We start from the raw sequence: 7977 nt of genomic DNA, 5'->3' as shown, positions 1-7977 counted from the left end.
TCAGAGAGTTCTCCACGTCGAATGAAGGGCCAATAATTTTGAGATTTCCATCGGTAATCACAGCAATATGTAGCAATAAGTGATCGTTATCTATTCCGATCTTCAGCTCACTCTCAATATTCCTCCACTTGTCACCAGAAGAGTTTATTATGATCTCTCTTTCCTCTGCAAACTTCTCCATTCTCAAATAGACTGTCCTTACCTTCTTTCTCTAATTTCTTTTAATATCTCATCCCATACTACACGACATTCTTCTCCATTCAATGTACCGTACTGCAAACATAATTACGTTTTTTACTCCCCTATCTTTCGTATAATGCGAATAGCCAATCATATTAACTTGTCTACCAGAAGGTGAGGGTCTCGTTTCTCGAGATTGTTTCGTTTAAGTGTTAAACGAACTGTTATATACCAAAAAGAGATTGCAAAAGAGAATGGTGACTCCTAGTTTGCTACCAGAAATATTTTTAGTTTCTGGTTATTTAAGAGGTCATTTATCAGCTAAACTATTCTTCTTTATTCTCTGATCCAGCTCTGGAGTGGAGATGGACGAGAACAATGGACATTTCCAGTCATCTGTTCGTCTTTAAATGGGAGCCATCCATTTGTACAATCTAATCACTGGTTCGCCAACCTTTAAGGGCACTGTACATATTTCTGCCTGGATTAGGAAAAGTGATCAACAAAGCTTGGTGAAGCCATTTGGATGATCACGGATCCACATAATCCGCCACAGGGATCTTATCCACTTTTAACTATTAAATCCACCTAGTTCGGTTAATGAATAAGACCAATTCTAAGTTGTGTGTAAGTCTAATTTGATGTTTGAGCCTCAAAGAAATTAAAGAGCCGGACAGTTGTATAAGATAATCGTCAAAAACTGCACGAATACTAGATAATGTTCACTAATGACGGTGGATGTTTGAAGCTATTCAAAGGAAATCGTTGTTAAAATATAAGCGGAAATAGTTCTGTGCAATGAATTTCATTCTTACGGTTCACAGTTATAAGTTATGGTGGTCAGATAGTTAAGCAGCAGTCAATTCTTTCATTACGCTTCTCATAATCATAAAACATCAGCTAATTTAATTACAACTCGAAACTATTTAAAAATAATAGAATAAATAGGAATAAAAGTCAGCGATAACTAAGCTTCCAATTTAAACTAATTAGAACATGCATTCGTAACCGGATCTATAGTAGGATATTACTGAGTTCATTATTAAAGGATGCTGTGCCACTTTAATAAATATTAAAACCAAATTTGGTCTGAATTATTATAGTGCATAATGTTATTCTAGCACCTTCAACAGTTAATATAAATTTATATTTATTTTCAAATTGCATGTTTATTATTTTACTAAAATAAAATTTTGCTTCCATAAATGAAAGTGTTAGATTTTCTTACACAATTTATTAATTACATTTCTATTGGTTATTTATAGTTGTGTGGTAGTGATTACCTATTGTCGTGTCTAAAACTAAAGATAAAGTTTCATAATCTATTATATGAGCCGTTAACTGAACAAATCGATTAACTACACTTTTTGAAATATCTTAAATTTGAGTATCGAAGTACTTAGTTCAGTCATAGCTATTTTCTGACCATTGAATAATAATTTATTTCAGAAGCCATTTTGTTAACTCCAGTGCTCTAATATAAATCTTTGCAATAATTCAACTAAAATTCAGTAGCAGGCGCTGAATGATAACGGTATAATTATTTGAATTTATATTATAAACAGAATCATAAAAAAAAACTACTTGCATTATTTCATCGTATTTCTCCATTTTTGTGTTTTGTTTTATGGAGTTAGTTAATCGAATAGTACAGGGAATGGCTCATATTATAGCTGAAAAAATTGCACCTCGATAGCCGAGCGGTTAGAGGCAAAGGCCCGCAAAGCTAAGAAGCGTTGTGGTACTGAGTTCGATTCCAGGTCTGCCCTTTGGATTCTATTTAAAGGTTAATAATAGGAATTTGCAGTATAGTACGTTTACTAGTCGCCTTCGTCCATGACACCCAATTGGTAGTTGGACGTAATGGCGGCCTGAAAAAAATAGGCAATTACTTTACTTATAGCTGAGCCCATATAAGTTCAGCACTCTTTTTTACCAACCCTAGAATAATCTTGAAACATCTCGCAACATAAAACCGATAGGTAACAAGTATTATTTTATTTTATTTATTATTTAAAAAGTAATTGCCTATTTTTTCAGACGGCTTTACGTCCAACTACCAATTAGGTGTCATGGACGGAGGCGACTTTACTGTACTTTACTGTAAATTTCTTTTATTAACCATTAAATAAAATCCAAGGCCTAAGACCAGGGAATCGGACCCAGTACCACAATGCATATTAGCTTTGCAGGTCTCGCCTTCTAACCGCTCGGCTACAGTGGCACTTATTGGTAAAAGTTTTCAACTAGCAATAATCGCACCTCAGGAGACCTTCATTGGTTACGATATTGCCACTGCGCAAGGTTATAATGTGTATAATGTTATTCTAGCACCTTCAACAGTTAATCGAAAACATTTTTACTTAAAATCTATTTGATCTGCATTATTGCAAAAAATTGAAGTTATAAACAAGGATATACTCTTTATGTTAAAGAAAATTTTGGAAGATTATCTTTTGTAGGAAAAGAGTAAAAAATTGTCAAAGTTGGGTGTTTTTCTTCACTTTTTTGCAAAACTTTGTCATGCAGCTTTTTGTCGATCAACCCTTATACAACAGTAATCGATAGTGATTCAATGTTTTATTAAAACAATATAAGATTTTCACGTACTTTACAAGAAGAAATGTGACCTTTCTCAAACAATTAGAATTTTATTAAATTATAGTAATTAACGTCGTAAATAATAAATTATTTATTATATTCTATTACTGTATCTTTTCAAATAAGTTTTATCAATGAAATATAGTGTAGTAATTAACGGTACTTTTTTTTTATGGTCTCTAATTAAACAGGATGAGGAGGCGCCGTATTGCTAAATTCCTGATAATAATATGTTTAATTTATAAACATTTATTTTGTCAGATTAGTGTGTCCTCCATTTAGCTCTGCGCACAGACATATTGCTTAATGCAGACCGGTTTAATGGCTACTTTATAGACTAAAATTATGAATAGAACGTGTCAACGATTTTCTTTATTTGTAATTTAACTGTAAATAAATGTTTGTGAGGAATTTCTTAAATTTTTTTTTCCTAATATGATTAAGTTAGTTTTGGTTAGTTGGACTTGGGTAGTCATGATGAATTCATCCAATCAGAAAGCTCGAGTAAAAATTTCGACTTTCTTTACGTTTCATTCTAGGTAGTCAGAAATAAGCAAGCGATGCAAGTTTATGCTACGAATGTTTAGGAATAGCTTGTGACTTAGATTAATATAGTATTCAAATTTATCATCTAAAAAAAAGTGAACTCATCTAAAGATATCTATTACTGCGAGACCTGCGAAGCTAATATGTATTGTTGTACCGGGTTCGATTCCCGGTCTTAGGCCTTGGATTTTATTTAATCGTTAATAAAAGAAATTTACAGTAAAGTATGTTTGCTAGTCGCCTCCGTCCACGACACCTAATTGGTAGTTAGACGTTAAGCCCCGCCTGAAAAAATAGGCTATTACTTTACTATTACTACAATTGCGACATAAGCGGAAGCAATTGTCCTAGCTGGCCTAAATATTTTTTGCTTAAATACACACACACACAAAAAAATAAGAATCATGCGAATCAAATAAAGAGTTAAGAGCAACCAGCTACTAAAAATCGTAGGTTACCAACGTTTTCTGAGTCCTATAACAGCCAAGGAAGGTTAATAAAATTATAGACAAAACATAAGCGAATACTATAATTCTACAATTAATTTGTTTATTTAAAAAAATATATGTTCATTTTATTTTAAGCCAAAACAAAGATTAATAGCAAACAATTTTTTACTCGAACTCATATTGTAGGCGAAGAAAAATACATTAAAATTCAATAATTACTCAAGTAGATAAATTAAATACATTTATTATTTGAATTAGAGTTTAAATTAACGTAACTCCTATTGAAATATCCGTATTTTTTTTTTTATATATCCAACAAGTGGGTTGAGGTATAATACCGTGTGGGTAGCCTCTCTCACAAAAAGGGAAACCTCAGTGGTTTGTGAGGAGGGGTGCACCCCTCCAACGGACAGGTACCTCAAGCTGACGTAGCAAGGTGACGTTGTAAGGCATATCCGCTACGCTCCACTATCAGGGCTTCCCTATATAGCCATGATACGCCCACCTTGGGTTTGTCTCTTTTATGTATAGTTATTATAATTGTTTATTATTATTATTCGCGTCATAACAATCGCATTTTCTTACAACTCTTGACCATAATTAGGAACTTTTTAAAAATAAGATACAGTTTTTTTTTATATTCATTATAAATAATTAACGCTAACATAAAATGTTTATATAGAAGTTTATTGTCAATATTAGCGCCATTAAATTGATATAAAATATTTTACAGCTTGATTAATTAAACGCTAATGAATTCAAATTTTATTAAATAAAGAACTTTTAATTGTTAAGACTTTTAAAAACATTGTTAATTAAACTCTCTATTAGCTAAAAACCTTTATTTTGGTTTTCATTTGATTGATTTTGAAGATTAAACCAAGAGATTAAGATTAAGATAGTAGATGGGACGGGACCTATGCCCCAAGGCACCGCAGCCACAGAAGACTTATTGTGCCAGTCCCTTCTTAGTTCTAGTAGGCGAACCCTCCCCTCCTAAAGAGGTCAAGGACTTTCCCTACTAGTTCTTTTTGCGCTACTATCTCCTTCGGCCTCAACGTTCCAAAGGTTTCATAGCGCAAACGTTCGATTGCAACGCAATCGAACAACAGGTGAGAGGCCGTTTCCTCCTCTTCCTGACATAATCTGCACAACGGCTCCGAGCTGATAAGCCCCACCCTGCGCAGATGCTTCTTGAACCTACTGTGCCCCGTGAATAGGCCTGTAATCAGAGTAATCTGATTTCTGCCCAAACACAGGGTCTCTTTGGATCTTTGCTTACACAGCCAAGGCATCAAGGTCTTGCTGTGTTTAACCCCAGGACACATCACCCAGTTCTTTTCGTGCTCCCTCCAGATCCAATCTCTGAGAGCCGCACGAACCGAACCCCTGGTGATCCCCAGGACAGGCTCTGGACCGATGAAAGGAGTGTTAGCCCCATTCCTTATCAGATTAAACCAAAACTGATGATTTTTCCCATGAAGTTTTATGAAGACAAATTTTATGTTCGTACATTCATCGTTGATTGTTTAAATTCATCGAGTTAATCAACAGTTAATTGCAGATGCAGATGCACTTATATAATTTTTGCCTGCAAATCAACTTGATGGATTCAACATTGTAAAAAAAAAAAAAACTGAATACTTTTAAGTCTTCTAAGGATCGGTTTAGTTCGCATGGTAGGAACTTTTGGCTTTACTAGGAGTCTACTGAAAAATGCCCTTTAGACCCCTTAATAACCTCAGAAGGTTGGAGCACCTTAAGTTCTAAAAAATAAAAGATTTATTATTATTATCTTCTGGCTCTACGGTCCGTGGCATTCTAGCCGCGAGCGCTTTCTAACGCTTACCGCTAATAATGCCATTTGTATACTTTTATACTAATCATTCTTTCACCTTACATAAAATAAAAAAGAAAAAAGCAGAAAGAATTTACAACGATGAATAAGCGAAATTCTCTTACCAATGGTGACTTGAATGGTAGGCTATGAAGTAAGTGGCCATACCAAACTAGTGACCGCTTTAAATGTATATTTTATTTTTAAATGAACTACTTCATAATAAAACATATTTAGTCTCTGGAATATATTTTATTTACCTATTTGAAAAATTACAACTGCTGCTCCCCCTAGCGGAACTAGCAACAAACATTTGGATTGGCGTGTAATTACGACGAAGGCAGGAGTCGTCAAATGGTGGTGATTATCCGCACTATCTCAGTGAACACTGGTCATACCCTTCACTGTTTCACTGATGACATTCTATAAGAAATCTCGAGGCTATTTTATCGCTTTAATCCTCGTGAGGGATTATCTGAAATTAATGCTGAGGAAGGTTAATGGATTAAAACGATGTTCATCAATTGGTGTGCCATATCTTGGTGAAAGGTTAACCGCACTTAAAAAAAAAAAACCTTATTGAACAGTGAAAAAAAAAAATTTTTGCATTGTCAAAGAGAGAATTTGGCATAACATTGATTCTTAATATCCATTTAAAGTGACTGCCTTACTGTCTTTAACAGTCCTGGCTGCCGTAATTGAGGAGTCTAAGTAGTCTATAACCTCTATTTGGCATTGAAGGGAGGAAGATATTTTGGTATCAGAGATTGGTTATACCCAACTGGCGGCTTCTCCCTCTTTAACTGGGGTTTTCTAGAAGGGCCTGAGTAAGTATTACAGGTATATTATACAGGGTGAATCAGTAACTAATGACCATAGGCCTACTGTGTGTAGTGCATCTAAAGTGGGGTTCAATGACGTATTGGCCAACTTCATATTTTCTACTGTTCTTGAGTGACGTCACTTAATTTTTTTTTTTCCTCTGAAAATATTACTTTTTCGCAATAAAAATGTTATTACTCAGAAAGTTTTAGTCCGAATTCAATTCTGATGAAACGGTTAGAAAGACAGGTAAATTTTCTAAAAATTGACACCATATTGAAGCATAAATTATTCTCCAAAAAGCCTCAATCTTCCTCCGAATGCTGGAAAAATAAAAGTAATAGAAATTTTTAAGAAATTAGGCCCTTATGTGATCATTATCAGACCTAGGTGCTGGCACTTTTTATAAAAGTTTCCTTGTTTAATGGGCTTTCTAACGGTGTATCATTTTCCAGGATTTCTTTTATCTTCGTATGAGAAATTACGTTTGATTTACAAGAAAACATGTTCACGAGCACTCAATAGTGTTAGTTATCAAGTTGTTTAATTCATTGAAAACTCTTTTAGATGGACCAGTAGTCAATTTTAAAGTAGGATGTCTTAAAATAAGGAAGTCAAAGGTTACAAATTCCACTTTAAACATTTACTTCTGATCTCTCTCTAAAATATTTGAGAAAATGTTAGGAAATATTTAAAACAAGTACTGAATTAGATATTAACCAAAACAACTAGGTGTCTTACAAATAAGCTTCCCTTATTTGTCAGACTTGGTTTCAAAATTTTCTATTGAACCCTTTTTGAAACTAAGCAAATTAACCTTCGATTACAAAAATAGTACTTGTTTAATCCCATTACTAGGATTAAATTTTAATGACAGATAAAAGTCTAACTATTTTGGGTTAAACACTTCTTGATTCGTCGATTGTTGGAGCCCAAAACACTTCGAAACGTCTTTATGAACGCTTCATTTTCGTTTTCTAAAAGCGCATTCCAATTCGATGATCTACAGTTTCACTTACGTACGTCTTTAACGCTTCACTTTTCCTTAAAAGCTGTACTATAATACCACGCTGGTAGCAAACATGCAACGATTCTGGTGGCTTAATTCGGGCCATAATTTGATAGCCCATACTTGGTCTGGTGCTTACATTATTATTTCTAATAACAGTTAAGAAAAAACAAAAATTACGTAAATAATACTAGTATTAGATAACGAGTAATCGTGGTTAGGGGGCGTCAAAGCTTCCAGAAATGGAACAAAACGTAACGTCGTTTGTATGGATGCGCGTGTGTACAGTTAGCGTGGGCAAGGACGGGTCTGCCATATAGGGCAACATTAACCCATTTGAGTGTTTAAGAACGGGATGTTTGGGAAGTTACCATATAGGGAGGATGAGTAGCCCCCTTCTCGGCACCCTTGCAGACACTCACATACTTGAGTGGAAGTCTCCTGAGGCTGTTTGCTGCTGGTAGTGTGCGCTGCGGCGGCCAGCGCCGTGGAAGGGAGTCCTCCACAAAATAGCTCTTGGTGGGGAGTTTGAG

At 34.7% G+C, this 7977-nt stretch overlaps 1 pseudogene; it reads right to left on the bottom strand.

Annotated features, from left to right (window-relative positions):
* Window positions 1-2355: 2355 nt before the first annotated feature.
* On the bottom strand, window positions 2356-2487 carry LOC141453866 (U4 spliceosomal RNA; annotated as a pseudogene).
* Between the last annotated feature and the right edge of the window lie 5490 nt (window positions 2488-7977).

This window comes from Rhodnius prolixus, unplaced genomic scaffold (assembly GCF_049639745.1).
Source record: "Rhodnius prolixus isolate KJV_2025 unplaced genomic scaffold, Rpr scaffold_3, whole genome shotgun sequence".
Taxonomy (NCBI): domain Eukaryota; kingdom Metazoa; phylum Arthropoda; class Insecta; order Hemiptera; family Reduviidae; genus Rhodnius; species Rhodnius prolixus.
Note: the sequence above shows the minus strand (reverse complement) of the source record. Positions and strands in the feature narration are given on the sequence as shown.